Below are 22,599 nucleotides of genomic sequence, written 5' to 3' on the forward strand. Positions count from 1 at the left end.
AGTCCCCTCATATGTTTTGGTTACTTGCCAGTATCATATTGCCGCGATTGTCGTAAGGGACTGGCCTTTAACAGTTATCTTTGCGTGGATGTGTCCGGACAAGTTTTTCTTTGGTAGTTCTCGATGCAGCCGCTCGTTCTGTGAGCAGGGCTCGGGACGGAAAGAGGCTGCAGACAAAGAACTAACCAAGGTACAATCACATGAAGGACTTCATAGTATGAACACTTCCTAGAAAGGCAGAGGGATAAATGAATGCGAAAATCTAAGATTCATCGAAAGGAAATAGTTGTATTGACTTAGCTTTTGCTCTTTGCTCTTCCTCATCTCTCCTGACAGCGAGCGTTGAACATGCTCGCCACGCTCGGAAGGGTGGGAGTCAAACGAATAGCTCCCTGGTCCCTGATAAGGACCATCATATATCACATATGTCTGGTGGGCGGCAGGATACGTTGCCGGGCTTTCCTGGCCCCTCCCTTCCTTGCTTACCCTTCTCGGACAGTCCGACAGCGGCTGGCACAAAATTCACGCTCACCCAGACGGCCGTGCCAGAGCATGCTCGCCAGGGGCATCGACCAATGGATTTGTACCAGCACTTTACTCAGGATTTCCCTAAAATAGGGTAAATGCTAGAACGAGTACCGTGCAGTACTCATCGACATTGATGGCGCCCAGGCCAAAGCAATTCGCTCGCCTAAAAGGAGATGAAAATGAGAGGAGGGACCTCTCCCCTGCACATATCATCTCCCCTCCTCGGATGGCGCTCGAGAGGTGCTTACGTCGTCCGGGCCACCTGGAAGGGGCATGCTGTCGCTGATGCTGATTTTCAACATGGTCAAGACCGCGGCGGGGATGGGGCGATGAACAAAGCGGGTGCAGGCACGACCCCGTTCCTCCGCTTTGTTTTCATATCCCCAGGGAACTATCAATCCAAGAATTTTGGCTGGGCTGCAATGGAGGTGTCGCACTGCTCACACTTTCAGGTTCACGCAAGTGATGCCCCCTACCTGGCGCGCCAAAGATGTCGTGGGGGAACCATGGCCACCTATGGGGCTGTGAGCCCCTTTCGGGTTCAGCGGGGGGATGGCACGTTGCACAAAGAGTGGAGGAGCGTGAGGCAGCACGACAGAGATCACATGGGCAGTTTTTACCCAGGTTCGGGCCGCCGTGAGGCGTAAAACCCTACTCCTACTTTGGTGGATTGATGGTGGAAGAACGCAGGGCTTTCTGCCCGGCAGGGTTACCTTGGGACGAGAACGGCTACACGCGTATGAGTGTACAAGGGTCCGAATCCTTTCTATGGTTTCCATGGGCTTCGTTTTATAGATCAAGGGGTCACCACAGTGGCAAATCAGTCATTATGCACTGATTAGATAGTGAACAGTGCTATCATACCTACCTCTACAGGCTGACAAAGCGCATTAAATGCGCCGCTTAATGTCACATCACAGCTTGCCCGGCAAGCCCTGCCGGGTTAATTCACCATCTTGGCGCCTGCTCGCTCGACACGTCGCAGGACGGGTGCCGCTTGCAGGCATTTCCTGTAGGAAGTGGCTGCCATGTGGCATGTAGCAGCCACTTAGTTAGTTTGGAGCTTGACACCGCACTGATCAACGATGTATGTTGTGGTGAGGTGGTGCGGTGGAGTGGTTTGCCTTCGCTAGTCCTCGGCAGGCTTGCCATGATGATTCTGAGAGGCTCACTTCCAGGGTTTACCTTGCCTCAGCCAGGCTTGCCTGCCCGGCAAGGAGGTTTTTCTCTTAGCAGTATCTTGCCCCTCTGGCTAGTATTGGCCTTCTTGATCTGTGCTTGGGTCCTTCAAAGGGATCGATTCATCTTGATTTGATCATGGTGTTGTGAACTTGTCCTCGTGCTTGTTAGCTTTGTCGTCCGTGCACAAGTCAAGGGGAAACAGGCACCCCTGTTTGTGTACCCCCGACAAATGGAGTTTCTTCATGTGCTTTACACCAATATGACCTAAACGACAGTGCCACAAGTATGTTGCACAATCATTATCAATTTTGCATCTTTTGGCATCAATATTATGAATATATGTATCACTACAATCAAGATTCAACAAGAATAGACCACTCATCAACGATGCATGACCATAAAAGATATTACTCATATAAATAGAACAAGCTTATTCTCGGATTTAAATGAATATCCGTCTTGCAATAAACAAGATCCAGATATAATGTTCATGCTCAACGCGGGCACCAAATAACAATTATTGAGGTCTAAAACTAATCCCTAAGGTAGATGTAGAGGTAGCGTGCCGACGGTGATCACATCGACCTTGGAATCATTTCCGATGCACATTGTCACCTTGTCCTTAGCCAATCTTTGTTTATTCCACAACTCCTGTTTCGAGTTACAAATATGAGCAACCGAACCAGTATCAAATACCCAGGCACTGCTACGAGCATTAGTAAGGTACACATCAATAACGTGTATATCAAATATACCTTTGTTCACTTTGCCCTCCTTCTTATCCGCCAAGTATTTGGGGCAGTTCCACTTCGAGTGACCATTCCCTTTGTAGTAGAAGCACTCAGTTTCAGGTTTGGGTCTAGCTTTGGGCTTCTTCCCTGGAGTGGAAACTTGCTTGCCATTCTTCTTGAAGTACCCTTTCTTTCCCTTGCCATTTTTCTTGAAACTAGTGGTCTTGTTAACCATCAACACTTGATGCTCCTTCTTGATTTCTACCTCCGCGACCTTTAGCATTGCGAAGAGCTCAGGAATCGTTTTATTCATCCCTTGCATACTATAGTTCATCATGAAGCCTTTGTAGCTTGGTGGCAGTGATTGAAGAACTCTGTGAATAACACTATCAACTGGAAGATCAACTCCCAGCTGAGTCAAGTGGTTATGATACCCATACATTTTGAGTATGTATTCACTGACAGAACTGTTCTCCTCCATCTTGCAGCTATAGAACTTGTTGGAGACTTCATATCTCTCAACCTGGGCATTTGCTTGAAATATTAACTTCAACTCTTGGAACATCTCATATGCTCCATGACGTTCAAAACGTCTTTGAAGTCCCGATTCAAAGCCGTGAAGCATGGCACACTGAACTATCGAGTAGTCATCAGATTGAGCTTGCGAGATGTTCATAACATCTCCTTTAGCTCTTGCAGTAGGCCTGTCACCTAGTGGTGCATCAAGGACATAATTCTTGTGTGCAGCAATGAGGATAATCCTCAAGTTATGGACCCAGTCCGTGTAGTTGCTACCATCATCTTTCAACTTAGCTTTCTCTAGGAACGCATTAAAATTCAGGAGAACGGTAGCTTAGGCCATTGATCTAGAACATAGATATGCAAAACTATAAGACTAAGTTCATGATAAATTAAGTTCAATTAATCAAATTACTAATGAACTCCCACTTAAATAAACATCCCTCAAGTTATCTAAGTGATACGTGATCCAAATCAACTAACCCATGTCTGATCATCACGTGAGATGGGGTAGTCATCAATGGTGAACATCTCTATGTTAATCATATATACTATATGACCCACGTTCGACCTTTCGGTCTCCAGTGTTCCGAGACCATGTCTGTACATGCTAGGCTCGTCAAGTTTAACCCAAGTATTCTGCATGTGCAGAACTGTCTTACACTTGTTGTATGTGAACATAGAGTCTATCACACCCGATCATCACGGGGTGCTTCGAAACAATGAACTTTGGCAATGGTGTATACTTAGGAAGAACACTTTTATCTTGAAATTTAGTGAAGGGATCATCTTATAATGCTACCGTCATTCTAAGCAAAATAAGATGCATAAAAGATAAAAATCACATGTAATCAAAATATGTGACATGATATGTCCATTATCATCTTGTGCTTTTGATCTCCATCTCCAATGCATCATCATGATCTCCATCGTCACCGGCTTGACACCTTGATCTCCATCGTTGCGCCAGGGTCTGTCGGTGCAACAAACGCTGGGTCTGTTGCCCATACTATGCACAGGCCTAAGAGCAAGACTGCAACATCCTAGACCAGACCAAGCGAAAGAGATAAGCTCTTTGAGGAGTCAGAGAGCGGACCAAGAAGACCAAGTCAAGCCAAAGGAAGAAAGACACTACCAAGGGAAAACCTCCCTTGCTAGGCACGTGAGCCTGGGGAGGTCAAGGTTACCCCGAAGACGGGCCTCAAGACCGTCCCGGCAGGCCTGCCGGGAACCACGAAGGCAAACTACCCCGCTAAGGCTTCACCGCCCCACCTCACAGCAACACAAGTCATCGATCGTTGCGGTGTCAAGCCCCCAAGTGACTAAGTGGCTGTTTTTTGCCACATGGCAGCCACTTCCTATGGGAATCACCTCCAAATGACACCCGTCTAGAGACGTGTCACATAGGCAGGAGAGAAGCTCGCAAAAAGCCCGACAAGGCTTGCCGGGCATGCCATGATGTGACACTAAGCGACACATTTAATGCGCTCTGCCCTGTTTGTAGAGTTAGGTATGATAGCACTATTTTCTATCTAATGAGTGCACAATGACTGATTTGCCATTGTGGTGACCCCTTGATCTATAAAAGGAGGCCCGTGGCAACCATAGAGAGGATTCGGACCCTTGTATACTCATACGTGCGTAGCTACTCTTGCCCCAAGGTAACCCCTACCGGCTTAGAGCGCTGCGCCTCCACCACGGTCCTCCCATCAATCCACCAAAGCAGGAGTAGGGTTTTACATCGCGGTGACCTAGCATACCACTGCATGGTGTAGTATGTCTGTCGTTGATATAACGCCCATAAGACACCATCTCATGAACCTTATATCCCTCAGAGTGTACAACAGAAACATAGCGGGTCCAAACCATCATTTATTACAACCTTTATTCAAACAAAGATCCAATGTTGAAATGATTCAAACTACTGGTTGAAAGTGCTAGTTATCGACTAGAGGGGGGTGAATAGGCGATTTTTATGAAAGTCTTCAAAACACAAGGTCTTTGAAGATAAACTGTTGGAATGAACCTATATGGTATGCAGCGGAAGATGAACTACACTAGACAAGCAATATTCAAATGAGCAATATAGGGAAAGCACGAAGACTAATAGCAGCTAGGTAGTATGGATCGGAATGGAAGACAGTATGAAGCCAAATAGGTAATAGTCTTCACACAGTGAAGTCAAACAGATTAGGCAAGCAAGCAATGACTTCACGAAGACAAACTAAAATGTAAGGAAGGTAGGGGATAGAACTAGTAGCTTGGTGAAGACAAGGATTTGGTAGACCAGTTCCAGTTGCTGTGACAACTGTATGTCTGGTTAGGGAGGCTAAGATTGAACTCAGAAGATTGTGTCTTCACCTTATTCCCCTTGAGATAAGGACACCTAGTCCTCGCTCAATCACTCTGGTAAGTCTTCGAGGTAGACTCCCAAACCTTCACAGACTCCGTTCACTCGCGATCGACAATGACTCTTGGATCCTCAAAACATGATGCCTAACCCGTTGGATGATGCACAGTCCTCAAGTGTAACAAGTCTTCAGATCACGCGGACAGAAAGACTTTAGTGATGCCTAACACTCTTTGGCTCTGGTGTTTTGGGCTTTGTCCTCGCAAGGATCTCTCTCTCTCTCTCAAAGGCTTAAGAGGTGGGTTGCTCTCAAATGATAAAAGTCGTGCAATAACTCTGAGCAGACACCAATTTATGGTGTAGGGGGTGGGCTATTTATAGCCAGGAGGCAACCCGACATGATATGTCTGAAATGACCCTGGGTCACTAAGGAACCAATACATGTCCAACGGTCGGATTTCAAACACACGCGGTAGCTTGGCTGGGGCTACAAGCAAAGCTGACTCATCCAGCTCTGGGTAAGATTTGATCTCATTGTCTTTGCTCGAAGACATAGAATTTTGGTTGAGCATCACTTCAGTCATCTGACTTTGTTCACCTGGACCCCACTTAACAGTACGGTGGTTCCTATGACTCAATAAAGAAGAAAAGGAAACTGCGAAACAAACTATGTCTTCGCACTCCATAGTCTTCAAGTGAATGTCTTCACATGTCATTGTCTTCAACGTGAATGTCTTCACGAACCACCATTGTCTTCAATGTCTTCATACATTTTGAGGGGTCATCTTTGGTAGGTGAACTGAATCAATGAGGGACTACTACCTGCATTATCCTGCAATTCTCACAAACACATTAGTCCCTCAACCATGTTTGTCGCCAATACTCCAAAACCAACTATGGGTGGCACTAGATGCACTTACAATCTCCCCCTTTTAGTGATTGATGACAAACTGGTTGGAGTTTTCAACAGGGATAAAAGTATGTGAAAGTTTAAGTGCATAGGCATTGTCTTCATAGGTTGTAAGAGGCTCCCCCTGAAGATGTGCATATAAGTAGTTTTCCTTTGAATGCAAATGCACCATGACAGGTTTTTCTTTGTGGAGATCTTCTTCAACCATGAAGACAATTCATCATGCATATATAAAAGTAATGAAGATAATGACAAGCATAATGAGAAATGGGCGTCTGTAGAATGACTTCATGCAGGATTTATCATCGCACCATAAGGTAGCAGCAAAAGTGGCAGACGACCATCAAGTTTAAGTGTTACAACTCAAAAACCAATAGTTTCAAGAACGAGAGTTGTAAGAACTTCACAAAAATAAGCACCCATATGGACCCGCTTGAAGACTATCAACTCATATGCTTCTCCCCTTTTTGTCAGTAAGGACCAAAAAGGTTTGAAGACATAGACTACTCTTTCCCAGTCGGCGAAGATGTTGGGGCAGCAGGGTTGATGTTGGAGTTGGGCGGTGTAGAGGGGCCTGACGTAGAATCGAGATGCAGTGAAGCCATCACTGGTGAAGTGGCGTCGTCCTCTTCATCTATGACTCAAGCAACCACAATGGGAGCTGAAGATGAATAGTATGAATCTTCAAGTGATGGAGTTGGATGCCAACTTGCAGATTGTGGAGGCCTGGAGTCAAACTTGAATCGTTCAGTGAAACCATCTTCGTGAAGATCGTCTTCAGAACACATCATTGTGAGGCTCTTCCAGGACCGCCGACAAGCTTTATTTGCAACAAAGAAATTCTTGGTAGCCAGATTGCGAGTGCGATTGACATCAATGAGCAGAGTTAGCATTTGGCACTTCAGCCAGTCCTGATGCCTATCTTGCTTCTGATGAAGTGAACAAAGAAGCTCTCTGTCGTTTAGGACACAAGTACGCTTTTGAGGCCTTTGAGCTGCAATGCTGGCTGTTGCATTAGTGTTTGCATGATGCAACAGACGTAATTGACCAGCAAGAGGACCAACAGGAACAAGAGGATTAGGCACATGAACTTCTTCAATGGGTTGAGTGAAGCTTTGAAATGAGGCATTGTCTTCACGTATGGGCTCCTTGGCAGGCACATGATAAATGGCTTCATGAGACATACCCACTTCAGGCAAGAATACAATATGGTTGCGTGCCGAAGCTTGATAACTGATAGTTGAGTGAAGCTTTATTAGCCGCACAACCCATGGTGCATAAAACTTGAGGACAAAGAGATCAATGCCTGAAGCTGCCAACTGTCTAATGAAGAAATCCTGAGTGTTGAACCTGATGCCATTGATGATGTAGAAGACCAATGTCTTCACGGCGCCTTCAAGCTTAGCCAGGAGAATATCCTTTGATAGGCCACAGAGTATGCCTCAGAATGTGATAAATGGTGCGGGGCAGGTACTCGAGGTCCTTGACATAGAACTCCTTGGGATATTCAACATCAATGGGCAATGGCTTCATCATGCTGAGCATTTGATTCATGTTTGGCTCAGGCTTCTGAAAAATGCTTTGAAGTTCTTGTTCATGTAGCTAACTACCTGGCTCATATAGATCACCAGGAGTGGGCATGGAAGTTAGTTCACTGATATCCTGAGCTTTGGTTTCATGATGGACATCTCCTGTCATCCACTCAAGGACCCATGTCTTCGGATCCCTCTTGTGGCCTTTGATGTGTAGAGTAGCATAGAACTGCAGAAGAAAATCTTCATTCCAGTGCTCCTTGTCAGTGGCAAATGGGAGCAGTCCAACTTCATAGAAGCAATCAAGAGCCTCTTCAAGGCATGGTAGCCCAGCAATGGCATCACACTCAAGACGCTTGTGAGGAAAAATCTTATCTTGATTGTATAGTATGCATGAGTAGTAGCTACGTTGCTGATGGCTCCAGAACCTATCCGAGGATATCTTTGGCTTCTTGTATGGATTCTTGGCAGAGTCGAAGAAGGTGTTGTGCTCTCTGAACCTGAGCACACTGAAGGAGCCTTGAGTAGTAACATCACTTGGAAGCCTTGGCAGCCTCGGCTTTGGCTTCTACGTTTGAGGCCTTTGCTCCATGTGATAGTCATATTGAGGACCATGAGCAGTGGGTGGTGTCAGGATCGGCCATCGGGCAGTAACGGGCTCAACACAATTGTACGCACATTTCATAGTGGCAGAGAGGAGGAACAACCACATCTGAGGTGGATGGCTGCACATGGTCTTCCATGGCAGCAATGACTTCGGGCTGCACAATATCGTCAGCCATGACTACATCATTGGCTTCAGTGGTGGTGGCAGCCGCATTGGCCACAACTTCAGTGGTTTCATGAACTGGGGGATCTGGCACAATCACTTCTTCTTGAACAATGGGATCACTTGTAGGTGGAATAATGTCACGGTCTTCTTCTTTCTCTTCATCCGCTGATGCACCCGGAATGTCTTCAGCCTCTTTGGCTTCAGATTCTTGAGGAGTCGTTGAAGGAGTGGCTTCAGGAAACACTTGTCGTGTTACTCAGTTTGTGTTTTGCACATCCTCTTCAGGAATGCTTGACATGGAGACCTGGGGCCTAGGGCCTCTGCGAAGCCTTCGGAAAGAGCGCGATGCCTATGGTGAAGGAGTGGTCTTCTCCATGTCTTCAGGTGTTGCTTGCAAGGTCTCAAGCACTGGAGTGGTGACCTGAGCAGGTGGAGTGCGAGGAATGACTTCATGCAATGGGGAGTTGGGGTGGTGTTATTCCCAGAATACATCTTGTGTGAATGGTGTGATGGGACCACCAATGCTTATCAGTTCACTGCTCGTAGGAGCATACGATGATACCGGGTTGGGATAGATCTAAGGAAGGACTTCATCATATTCAACATTGTCATCATGACCAATGTCTTCAGCTGCGATGGAGTCTGCAGCTAGAATATCTTCAGACTGATGAGCCTTGGTGGAAGCAGGCTCATGCACAATGAGATGGCACTCGTGATTGGTGGAAGCTGGCAGTGCGACAGAGATTGACTTAACGATCAATGGTTCACGAGGAGCAGCACGTTCTTTGCGTGAAGACTTGGAAGACTTTGTCTTCAGCTTCTTCTTGGAGGGAGCAACATCAGAAGTGTCATGGTACTTCCTCTTCTTAGCTTCAGCCTCAGCTAGCTTAGTCATATTTTGCTTAGAAGCCGCTGAAGGGACCTTTGGCTTCAAGCCAATCATACTGGCAGGGAAGACAATGCTTGGTCTTTCCTTCCTTGGGGCTTTGGGTTCAGCTTCAGCTGGCTTCTTCTGCTTCTTGGCAGCCAGTTTGGGGTCAATGCCAGGACGCCCAAGAGCCTTTCTCTTCACATCCTCATTATGAGTCTTGATGCATTTCTCTGCGTAGTACTTCATGGGCTAATGAGAGCCTTTGGCTTCCTCATGCTTCTTCTTAAACTGGGCCTTGAGGTCAATCATCATCTGCTTGAAGTTTTGAACATGAAAGACACTGAGTTTTTCCATATGCTTCTTGAACTGAGCCTTCTCATAGTCGATTTTGTTTTTCAACTCAACAATTTCCTGAGCTATAGCAAGCTCCTTGGCAATGCTGCCTTGAAAAGTGACACTGATATCAATGGGCAGTTGCAGATCGTAAATGGTGAGAGTAGGATCTTCAAACCATTCATCAACGAAATTGTTGAGGATATCTGCATCAAAGAGAGGCAAGTCCTTGAATATTTCGGCCTCTTGCTTGCTCTTGATAAGCAACACCAGAGCATCATCACCAAGATCTTCATCGCTTGACAAATCAATAACATCCTCTTCATTGCGCAGAATGCTAGCTAGGGTGAGGTCATGCCCAGAAATCTTCTTGGGCTTCTTGGACTTCTTAGAGATGCGAGATTGATCTTCAGACTGCACACTGGATTCGGGAGGTGCAGGTTTCAGTGGCTTCGCTCTTGAAGCTTTTGGAGTTGTAGAAGATTTTGAAGCCTTAGTCTTCTTCTTTGGCTTCGGGATCATCCTCATGCTCCTCTTCAGCAACAGCCTCTTCCATAGTGGCCCTCTATGCAACAATATGAGAGAGAAGCTCATCAAAGTTATTGAAAGGACCAATGATGTTCTGATTGGCTTCACGACTCCCATCTGGCCTTGGAGCAGCTGGACCAGGGTTGAAGTCAATCCCCAGTTCCTTCTTGTTCTAGAGAGCAGAAGCCCTTGCAAACTGAATATTTTTCTCAAACTCATCGCGACACCATCGAAGACTGGATGGGTCGGCATCGTCAGGCTGAGGTCCTCTAACCATGCAAGGATAGAAGCCCTTAGCAATGGCTTTAGCCTTTGTCTTGGGATTTAGCTTCTTATACACAATGTCTGCCCATGGAGGCCTCACTGCATTCTTCCTTGCATATACATTTGTGATGAAGTTGTACAGAAACCATTGCTCTTCCCAATATCTTCGAATCCATTAGATTCGAGTCTTGCATTCTCCATATGTTTCCTCTGGGTCAGACTTGTATTATTCATAAATATCTGGTGGCAGGTCCATAGCGGTGTTGTCCCTGTGCTGCCTTCCACCCTTCTTTGCAGACTTACTTGTTGCCATTGGATTCAACTTGAAAGGCTTCACAAATGGTGTTTGGCTTCAATCTGCTTGTCAGACAAGAGCTGGCTTCAGGTGATTCAATGTGATGCTGTAAGAACTCTGCAAATGAATGCAGACTATGAGAACCAAGGGATTCTCCCATGGACATGTACCGGTGACAGCATTAGAGATGCGAGGGAAGGGGAAGAGATCATATGCATTCTCAGAAGATTTTGAATATAAATCAGTTTGAAGACATTGACCTCATAGTGCGAAGACATTCACTTATCGATGTGAGTTGGTTCTAGATTTGTACGAATCCACGAATAAGTACAAGTGAGGAATCTAACTAGTTGTGATGCATAAGTGAACATACTTGCAAGTTATGAGATGTAGAAACAGAGGATATAGATTTGGAAGTGTATAAACCATTTTTGGAAGATGCAGACAGATTCACCAACCAAGCAGTAAAAAGCAGGTTTTATTTACCGTACGACGAACTTGCTAGACGAGGCGTAAGGAGGCCGAGCAGTCCAATCCCCTGCGCCCTAACTTGGCGGCGGCGGAGAGGACGATGTCCGCGACCGGTGTGAAGACGACGTCGGGGAGGTCGCGGCAGCAAAGCGCTTCGTCTCTGGCATCGACTAAGGATAGCGGTGGCGCTAGGGTTTGAGCGAGATGGCGAGGTGGGAGAAGAGATAATGACCGCATGGGGGTGAAGTATTTATAAGAGGAAGGGGCGGCATAGTGCAATTACACAGGTGTCCCTGGCGGTTCACATCTGGTGGACACGTGCCAAGCATGCAACTTATCGAGGGTTGAGCCATGATCCCACGCGCGCCTGGTTTGTCGGGTGGTCGTTCTGGCTTCTCCAGTATTCAGGCAAAAGAGATAAGAGCATTAAAAGCGGTTTTAAATGTGTGTCTCTGTATCTTCAGCTGACAAGGACACAGTGAAGACATTTGACACGTGTCAACAGAATGCATATGAAGAGACAGAGAGAATTTGAGGGATAAGCACAGAAGGGGTTAGGGTCCGATTACATTCACTTAGTTCAGAAAATAGGAAATTTGAAGACATAGCTATAAGTGAATGCTGTAGAGGACAAAAAACACACACACACACACACACACACAAACGAATTCAAATATGGTCAAATTTGATTTCGAACGCGATTTTTTTAAAAGTTTGTCGAAATGAGGCAAATAATATATGGTTGGAAAGATACCAAAAATATGAAACTTAGTCATACTGAACGTTTTCTCAAATTATCAATAGTTGAAGAGTAATTTGGATTACAGTGAGACCTATCATGCTGTTTTTCCGTCAGAAAAAACAGAGTACTTGTACTGATCTACGTGTGCATTTGTACTGATGTATTTTTCATAGAGTAATTTTGAAAGGTTCCAAAACAAGAGTACTTGAACGGATGTACCTATGGTTTTGTACTGAGCATATTTTCACAGACTAGACTTTACTTTGTTTTTTCTGTATGGTTATCCTCGTAACTTTTCAACGGTTCATGGTATTATCGTCTCGAACTTGCATGATTTATATCGTTGAATTGAATGATTTTTAAAAAGAAAAAGTTTAGGGGTTGATCACTTGAACTCATACTAATCTCCTTATGAGTTTGTACTGATCTTCTAGGATTTTCTTGAATTCGATATACGCACTAACCGTGCTTAATCTTTTGAACTTATATGTTAGTAATACATGGACGGACCAGATTTTTTAACCGTGTTGGATGAGCACTTGAACTTGACTCTAGAAATTTTTTATATTTTTTGAACTTCTTTGCATTTTCATGGAACTGATTGCGGTTTGTTTTTTGAACTTATATGCTAGTAATACACGTTGAACATCAACCAAAATAGACAGGAAAGTGCATAGAGCTTATTGTTTGAACTTTCCTTGTTTAGTTTTCTAGAACTTATATGCTAGTACTGCACAAACTTTCCCATACAATTTTTTTATGTCCATAGGGTCATCAACCAAAATAGATAAGAGAGTGGAGAGAACACATTCACCACTCATATAAAGAGTACAAAACCTGGAGAGAAATTTTTTCATCTGGCAAAGTATGAGACGAGTCGCAAACAAATAAATAACATTCAGGTAGAGAATATGAGCATAGGAATATCAAATGTTTGAACTTTCTCGATGGCATCCATTGAACTTAAAACATTTTTTAGCAGAAGACTGCAAGAGTGAAGGATGTCTTTTGTCATATTTTTACAAATGGATCACGCTTGCTTTACAAAGTACTAGAAAGATCCCTGTAAAAATAATACTGCAAGATTTGTGAACACAAGATCGCACAGAAGCTGTACTGATCTACACAGGAAGTTTTGCTACTTGTAAGAAAATAAAAATGAACTCTAACTTGGAGAATCAACAGATGTTTCTTTCCGTTGATTACATTCAATTCATGTATGTACAGAAGAAACAAAATTGCAACTCCACCATTGACTAGTCCATGGCTGAATAGCCGAACTTCACAGAATGACATTTTTCGAACTTAGCCGAGGAATCATTTTCTCAAATTCACGTCTGAACTCCATTTGGAATTTTTCAACCTCCTCTCTAGGAGGTGTTGGCTGATTTCCTCAGTGTGATGAGCTTCTGAAGATAGTGGTGCAATCACTCGATGACAAATGCGATGAATAGTGTGTATCCTGCAAGGAGCGATAAGCTGTTAGAAATGTTTAGCTTTGAACTTGAATAAAATATAGGAACTGTGCTGAGTTTATTTTCAGATGTCTGCTAGCATGCATCAAGACATTTTATATATGGTTTTTACAATAAAATATATATACTCATTTTTATGCCAAGTAACTTCAAACAAAATAGAAGTGGATCTTCATTTACAAGAATAGAATAGAGCATATGGTAGTTTCGATCCATACAAGGTTTTCTTAAATGCTTATTAAGGCATAACAGAAACACCTATTGTACTATAGGAACAAAAGGGGAAAATAAAAGGGGAAATTGGACATAATATCGTTAAGTAGGTGAACTAAAAAGCACACAAAACATGTACTGAAAAAACACAGTACATGTTTTGTGTGGCCTCTTGTGGCAGAGGTGGACGACCTGATCGCTGCATCGCTGCATGGCCTGTTCGGCGGAGGTCAACGGCTTGAGGTTGTAAGGGTGAATGGCCTCCTTTTTGTATCTTTTTCTCTGAACTTATAGTATCTCAAAATCTGAGTTGATTGTGTTACAAGTACATGAACAGCTCTGACGAGCTGATGTAAGTACATGTAAAAAGATGACCATGTTCATGTATTAACCCGGGACTTAAAAACACTTTTAAAAGTTTCACTGTTTTTGCCATAACTATAGTCATCTTAGCTACCATTCAGTTTTTTGCTATAACAAAATTCGCACACAATGAATTGAAACATTCAGCAGATTGCAAGAAAATATGTTTTACCTCTAAATCTTTCAACTACCAGTCTATCATAAACATCACTACAAACCTATCTTCACTTTTTCTAGGCACTATCTGGGCATTTAATATTGAACTTTTTGTCCAAGTAAACAAAAAAATAAGAATATAACTTAACTAAACTAAAAATAAAAATTGAATTGAACTAAAATTGGAATTTGAACTGAAGTAAAACTAGGAATTGGACTGAACAAAAATTACAATTTGGACCAAACTAAATTATATTTTGTAGTTGCTGTATGCATTTTTAAACTATGCATTTGTTGATTTTTAAATCCACTCATGAAAATTGTAGTGGATTAAAACTAAATTTTGAAAGCAAATAACAAGGAGAGTACAACAGAAAAGGCACATTTATACAATAAAATGATCATGAGGGCATAAGTGAATAGTTGGATGGATTTCTATTCATCATGGTGGTTCTAGACCGGCTTGGGGGCACCATCGAGGCAAACCGTGGGGGCTGGCTGGGGGAGGTCACGACGCTGGTGGGAGCTTTGGATTGAACTTTCGATGCTTTGACTTTTGAACTTATATGAACTGATTAGTTCTTTGTTTAAAAATATGTAAATACAATGTTCCTAATCTGCAACAGAACATTTTTTTTTTCGGGGCAAGTGAAAACAATGAGACACCGAACCCTCTCTCTAACACACACATAATTGATGATATAATACATGGTGAGTTGCTAATAACGTTTTTGATTTTCTCCTATAGAAAACATGTTCCTTTTATTCTTATGATATATAAAATTGAACTATCTATCCAACACGATCAAACTATTCCCATGTTTCTCTATGGACCGAGGAAAGAATACATAGGGAATCCCAGCGACTACCAAGTCATCCCCGAGAAGCTTGTAGCGGCGGGGAAGTTGGTCACAGGTCATCCCATGTAAATTCAACTACCAGGCGTGGTGGCGGAGAGAGGCTCTTGGCAGTATGTCCGGGAGGTGCCTCGCGATGGTGAGGTGGATGGCTGCGGGCGCGGGCTAGGCGGCGCGTGTGAGAAAGTGTCGTTGATGCACGCAAAGGACTACCATCGACGCTCAACTTGGACGGTTGCCAGCAACTATGGTGGACGGGCTAGTGGTGGTGCAGGAATGTCCAAACAGACGGTGTTATTATTGTGTTTGTTTGTAAGCAAGGTTCTGAGGTTAAAAGAAACAAAAATGGAAGATTTTTTTATGTGTGCTTGCTCATCGGTGGCGGTGGCGAGGCAGTAGGAGCCTACAAATGTGGGAGCAGACGGCAGGCAGCGATCTTGAAGGTGAGCACCAACCTCTGTTGTGCATTGCAGCGAGTAGGCTCCAAATAAAAATGTATGTAGTATAGGTACTAGAGCTACCAGCATCTTTTCCAAGTATGTATTGAACTAATATATTTTTTGTTAATGAACTGTTGTAGTATAGGTACTAGAGCTACCAGCATCTTTTTATATATCATGATAAAAAGCAAACAAACATGCATCATATCCACCAGACCATTCTCTCATCATCTTCAGAACATACATACTAGAGAAAATTGAACTGACAATAGAAGAAATTTATATTTTTTGGGGACTGATATCATGTAATACCACATTCAGAAAGCATGCCAGGAGAATGTATTTTTTTAGTTGAAGAACTAGCAGTCGTGCAACACAAGAGGTTATAAGGGTCAGCAATTTACCATTTGATTGCTTTCATGTCACCAGCAGTGCACCATTAGACTGCGAAATAGAATAATCCTCGACAGACTAGACTTCACGCCGCCAGTAGCGCATCAGTACAACTGCTTTCACATACTAGACTTTACTCCCGTCACTCGAGATATGTACGGCCTCCGACCTATGGAGATTATAAGAAAATTGTAAATACTAGTACTGCAACCAACATTTATAAATACTAGTGAACTTGAACTTATGGTCTCTCGAGATCTGAACTAATTGTGTTACAAGCACACACACCAAAATCCAACAAAGCTGATATCAGTACATGTTAAAAACATAATCAAGTTCATGCATATTAATTGGGAGAAGTTCAAAAAGAAACTATTAAAAAGTTTGTATTAAAAAGATGCATACTGCATAACATCTGTACTCACTATGACGATGTATTTGTACTGCCCAAGGTGCCACATGTGTACTCACTATGACGATGTGTTTGTACTGCCCATGGTGCCGCATCTGTACCCACTATAACGATGTGTTTGTACTGCCCAAATACATACGCGGGAGCATAAAATAAACATTTAAAAAAAATTGGTACTCACAGGAATAGTGACAAATACACATGAAAAGCAACCATCTAAACATGTTCTTATTGCGTCTTCCCAAAGTACTCAATCAGCAGAACAACACATGTAAGGATTTTAATAGCAAAAGCAAAGAAAGAGAAAGATTGTTGTGAGAGAGTGTCGCAGCAGACAACCTGGAGAAGCGTTGTACGAGTCCTCTTTTTGCGCCGACTTGCTATATCCATCGGAAAAGTTCATACACTATTGTCCAGCAAGTACACAAGTCATATTCAACAACAGTTGTACTCCATGTTGAATCATCTTACCCTGTTCAGAAAAATAGTGATTTTAAATATCCATCAGGGATTAATTTTTATGCATGTACACTGCCAATCCAGACTAGATACTTCCAAATCCTAAAAAACTTTATTACAATACTCAGGAGTGAACTCATACATGTATATCTACTAATAAACACCAACAAGCAATTACAACAGCAGAGATATAATGTAAAACTCATGGCATATATCTTTATATTCATCAAGTTGAAATCAACAAAATATAGAATTTCCAAACAGCAAAGGGCAAAAAATGGCGAAAATAGTCTCAAGATTTACGGTCTATGTCCACCGAGAGTTTTCTTGTTAATAATACTAATAGAAGCTTTTCCAACAAAGCATTGTCTAATGCAAATATTCCTAGCAATCTCACCCAATGACATTTTTGCATTAGCTCTGATTTGATTTGAAACTAAATTAAATGAAATTTGAGAAAAGCTGTTAGGAGGATAGGAAACCATTTCCCAAACAAGAAAAATAAACAAGTACAAGCATGAGTATAGCAAGAGGAGTTGTTAGCATGTTTATGTGAATGCGTATGTTTGTTCAGTACACCATGTGATGCAAGTACCAACTCTTTTTCTCTCTGAAACAAGCAAGATTCACACAAACATCCTGCATTTCTAGCATCAGAAATTACTTGTCATGAACTGACAGATTACACAAGTAGACCAACCAATGGTGAAATCTATTAACTGTTTTAAGGAATCAATAATTGGTATCGCTGGGGATTCATGTGTTTCGTTGTACTGAATTTAATAACGAAAATGCAGATTCATAGAGAAAACAACCCAAAAGAAGTGATGTCACCGTGTCCCGTTGCAGCTCAGCGTGTGTAGTGTACTTGCACTTGCATTCAACCATTTTTTTGACTAGGTATTTCATGGGAGTCTAGGGTGCTGGCAAGGGTGATCGGCTTGAGCGTTGCGTCATCGAACGGCCTTGTGTGGAGGTAGTGAACGGCCTGGGCCATGAAGGTTCAAGTAGGTTCAAGAAGTGGTGTTGAGAGGCTGTGTGGGACTATATTTGTAGTGTCTGAATAAGTTCAGTAGCTGATCACCACACACACCTACTCAACTGCTTCATGCCACCGTCCCTGCACACACACATCAACCACCCATTAGCATGCACAAGTTCATGTCAAAAGAACAACAAGTTCATGTATAGTAACATTACATGTTCACACCGAAACCTAAAAAGATGTGTACGTTGAAATACTTCATTTTACTTCCCAAATACTTCATTTGTTTTGAAATATGAACTTCTATATTTATTTCCGTAGAACTATTATGTTTTCCCTCCAAACTACAAGAACATGATTGGTTTACTTACCCAATTTTTTTATTCAAATACTTTCTGTTTTTTTATTCAAGGTGAACTGATGTACTTGCAAAGTTAACTCATTCTGTTCCTTTTTTTCATACTGAACTGATGGAGCCTCTATACAATGTAAAATGGACATTGGTTGTGATTACCTACGTGGCTGAACTAGTTAATATATTTGCTTTTTCGTTGTGTATTTCTGTTTAATTAGACAAATGGTTGATTGGTGGTATTACCACCACAATTTTCACTATATATACATTACTAATCTGAACGCGACAATAAGAACAGGCTGCCAATTTTTTTTGTAAAGTTGCATGCCTAAAATGTAGAGATTAGGGAAGTACCAGGACACAAACTAATTTATTTAGGAAGTAATTAGAATAAAGAGCTTTTTAGGAGTACTTAGGGAGAGAATGCAAGTGGTGTACTTAGGAAGAAAATGCAAGTTTTGTTTTAGTATGGAGGCTAAACCAGAAAATGTGTTTCTTTTTTTGTTTAACGAACTGATGTAATTTATTGTATCGAACTGCTACCACGGTGTACACATATACAACTGAATTAATACTTATTTCACTTTTCATATTGAACTGACACAAATATTTTTTTGCTACCAAAACTTGATCCTCATTGTTCCCTAGCACACAGTCACACAAGAGTTATACTTTACACTAGATAAAACCAACATTTCTGCACTTGTGCCGTAACACGGGCACCGCATTACCTTTCACTGCTATGTAGTCACTCGAAGGCCATCAGAACAACCTGCAGATTCACAAAGGAAATTTTCAACACCTATCTCAAATCAAAACAAGCAGCTTTCTCCACAGGTATAGAGAGAACTTTAGTAGTTCTAGCTCACCTCCCGGAAGTGTGGGATCAATGTTAGTAGTATCCTCGTCATGGCCTGACCACAACAAATCACAATTTACAAACACAGGCAGTCTATGAGGAATCTCCAGCATGATCCAGCCAAAGAATACTGCAGAAAGAAGATAGGAAAGCGAACATGCAACAAAATTTCAGAGAAGAGAACAAATTCTTGGCGCTACAGTTCGAACAGTGGTGAACATTTAGTTGAGTACACACCACCACATGATGGGCGAGAAATCACCTGCGAGGAGTTGCGGAGATGGACAGGGTAAGCAGAAGAGGGGCAGAGCGTCGCTAGCTACACCAACAAACATAGGAGGGGCAGCGGAGGGAGGTGGTGAATCGCTTCGGGTGGTGGCGTTGAACGGCCTGGAGTGGTGGCTGTGAACGGACAGGGCGCTCCAACGGCGGAGCCCCTTCGGGAGATGGCATTGTGCTGTGGGCAGCGCGAGATGCGGGAGGTTTGAGGAAGGGAGGCAGCTGAAGTAGCACGAAGAAGCTGCCGGTGATGGGGAGAAGGCCGGGAGGCGGCACACTCGGGGAGAAGGCCGGCCAGCGGCGCGGTTGGGAGAAGGCTTGGCGGCGGTGCGGTGGGGGAGAGGCCGGCTGTAGGCACGGTGTGGAGGAGGCCGGGCGGCGGCGCGCTCGAGGAGGAGGCCGGGCGGCGACGTGCTCGGGGAGAGGCTAGCCGGAGGCGCACTGGAAGGAGGTCGGTTGGCGGCGCGGTGGGGAGGAGGCTGGCGGCTGCGCGCTCAGAAGCGAGGGTGGCCCGTCGGCGCACGGGAGGGATGCGAGGTCGGGATGATTTGCGGGAGGTAGGGTTCATGGGGTGGGCTTACTTTTTCTTTTCTTCTTGTGCATACCAGTTAGGCCTCGGGGAATCTATCGATCGGGCCTATATAGGACAGAGGGTAACAGAATAATATTCTATTACTAGTAACAATATATATATATATATATATATATATATATATATATATATATATATATATATATATATATATATATATATATACAGACGGTCTATTATGCTAATATTAGCAGAATAACTATTCTGCACATCACTTCGGCACTGCACGCTCAACAGAAGCGCACTGCATCATTTTGACGACGAGCACTGCAATAGAGACTAGTGAACTTCGTGTCGAAAAAAATTGCACGCGGTGTTTTTTCGGTACTGTTTTCGCTCTAATTTTTTAACCGTTTATCGGAATGAGGCGTGTAATATACCATTGAAAAACTATGGATTAGGCGCAACTTCGACATGTTGAACACTTTTCGAGATTCCACACGGTTTAAGAGCAGTTTTGAAAATAGTGCGGCGGATGACGAGTGGCAGCGAGCGTTTTTTCGCGTTTTTTTCTAAACCCTTGTCGGAATGAAGCAAATTATACGCCGTTGGATAGATATCATCGAGGCGCATCTTTTTCATATATAAATCTTTCTCTAATTCGTTACGGTTTAAGAGCACTTTCAAATTTACTAAATCGCGGAATTCTGTTTTTTAAATTTTTTCAAATTTTCGGTACTGTTTTCGCTCCAGTTTTCTAACCGTTTGTCGAAATGAGGCGTGTAATACACCGTTGAAAAGCTATGGACGAGGCGCAACTTTCATATGCTGAAATGTTTTTGAGATTCCTTACGGTTTTAACTTAATTTTGAAAATCCTGTGGCGGACGATGAGTGGCAGCGGCCGTTTTTTGTGAAATTTTTACAAACCGGTTGTCGAAATGATTCAAATGATATGCTGTTCGAAAGATATCGACGAGATGCAAATTTTTCATGTAGAACACTCTCTCTAATTCGTTACGGTTTAAGAGCAGTTTTAAATTTACCGAAATGCGGACACTCTGTTTTTCGCGACACCCAAATCGACGTGGGTACTTCATCCGACTGAAAACCGCACTGCAACGGACGAAAAACCGCATTGCATCACACGGGTAAGAGAACTGCATGGTTTCTTTTATTCAAACGTAATTTTTTCTTAGACGAGGAACTGGAGTGCACTTCATATCGGGTGTAAGTGAACCACATCAAGCGAAAAATGAACCGAGACACAAGGCTAAGTGTACCGTATGATTTTTCTTTATCTTTTTCTAACTTGTTTTCATAGGGTTCAGTGGACCATATTTGTCAATGTTAATGTGCTGCATCAAACGGGAAAGCGCACTGCAATGTCATAACAAAGGATTGCACATGATTCTTTTTGTTATTGTTTAAAACAAAAAGAAATGCATGATACAGTGGAGCGAACCTCTAAAAAAACAGAAAAAGTTCTTAGTATAGTGGAGTGAACCTCTCCACATGATAAAACTGAACCTCTCCGTCGATAAAAGTGAACCTCCGGACATAGTTTTTTTTGCATGTCCAATGTATATTGATGGGGAACTAAAACTTGGATACAACAAAAGTACACTTCATTTTCATGCTATTTTTACGCATCCATACAGCAGCTTCGCACGACCAAAATCGAAGTGCGTGCCAATCATCCTCAAGTGCTTGCGCACTGCACCGACACCCCAACTGACCTGCAACGATGCAAGCTGCACTGCTCGCCGTCAGTGGATAACCACAATGAAAAATTGGACCTTTACTACATCGCCACGCATTGTTTATGGGAACCACACTGCATCGCCGTGCGGTGCATACTACATCACTGAACTTTTTGAGCTGCATCATTTTTTGTCACGGGGGTGTATTGGAAGCAAACCACTAATGCACCGTCAGCTTCCTGCTCGTGGTTTGTGTTGCTTCCGCACATGGAGAGAACTGCAGCACAACACCCGTTCTCTCGTGGCCAGGAGGGAAGAGGGGCTTGGGGAGGCAGCCATGGCCAAGTGGAGCAGGGAACTGCACATCTCCCGCCGTGTGCTGCTTCATGGGAGGCGGCAAACTGCAGCGCCCATTCCACGGCGCCAAAGGAAAAACACCTGCCCGATGTGCTGTGCGGCAGATTAAGAGGGAGAGGTGGATGGGGCCGCTGGATCTAGCACCGGTGGGTTGATGGCGGCGGATTTGGCAGGGGCTCGCAGACCTGGCTGGGGGTTGGTGATGCCCGATGCTCTCGTGTACTACAAAACAAATGGTGAGCACTGCAAAAGGGTGAGAGGGAGAGTCGGACACCGTGAATCCAGAGCCCATCGTCGCCATCTTCAAAGGAGGCTGTCGCGACGGGTGGTTGAGTGGCCATCGACCCCTCCCTGTAGATCGACGAAGGGCGGATCCAGCTAGCGATGCCCGACGTCGCCATCTTCAAAGGAGGCTGTCGCGACGGGTGGTTGGGTGGCCGTCGACCCCTCCCTGTAGATCGACGGAGGGCGGATCCAGCTAGCGATGCCCGGCGAGGCCTTGCCGCCGCGTGGAGCTGCTCAGGCCGCGGCGTCCGGAGACGGGTATGCAGCACTGCGCAGTCCGGGGAGAGGTGAGGCGGCGGCGCATCTTGGGAGAATGAGGAATCAGGCGCGGCTGTGATGCCGACAGGGAGGGGCGCGGTGCAGCTTGACAGGAGGAGTCGCGCGCCGAAGAAGGTGGGGAGGGTGGGGCGACGGCCTGCGGCGGGATGGACGGCGCTGGAGAAGGTGGG

At 43.9% G+C, this 22,599-nt stretch overlaps 1 long non-coding RNA gene across 1 annotated transcript; it reads right to left on the reverse strand.

Moving 5' to 3' along the window:
• Window positions 1–16,716: 16,716 nt before the first annotated feature.
• LOC119337396 lies at window positions 16,717–18,907 on the reverse strand. The gene is made up of 3 exons (XR_005163297.1): window positions 18,868–18,907; window positions 17,890–17,916; window positions 16,717–16,809 (listed from the first exon to the last, which is right to left on the reverse strand). It is a non-coding gene; the product is annotated as an uncharacterized LOC119337396 (long non-coding RNA).
• Window positions 18,908–22,599: the final 3,692 nt, after the last annotated feature.

This window comes from Triticum dicoccoides, chromosome 7B, assembly GCF_002162155.2.
Source record: "Triticum dicoccoides isolate Atlit2015 ecotype Zavitan chromosome 7B, WEW_v2.0, whole genome shotgun sequence".
Taxonomy (NCBI): Eukaryota; Viridiplantae; Streptophyta; class Magnoliopsida; order Poales; family Poaceae; genus Triticum; species Triticum dicoccoides.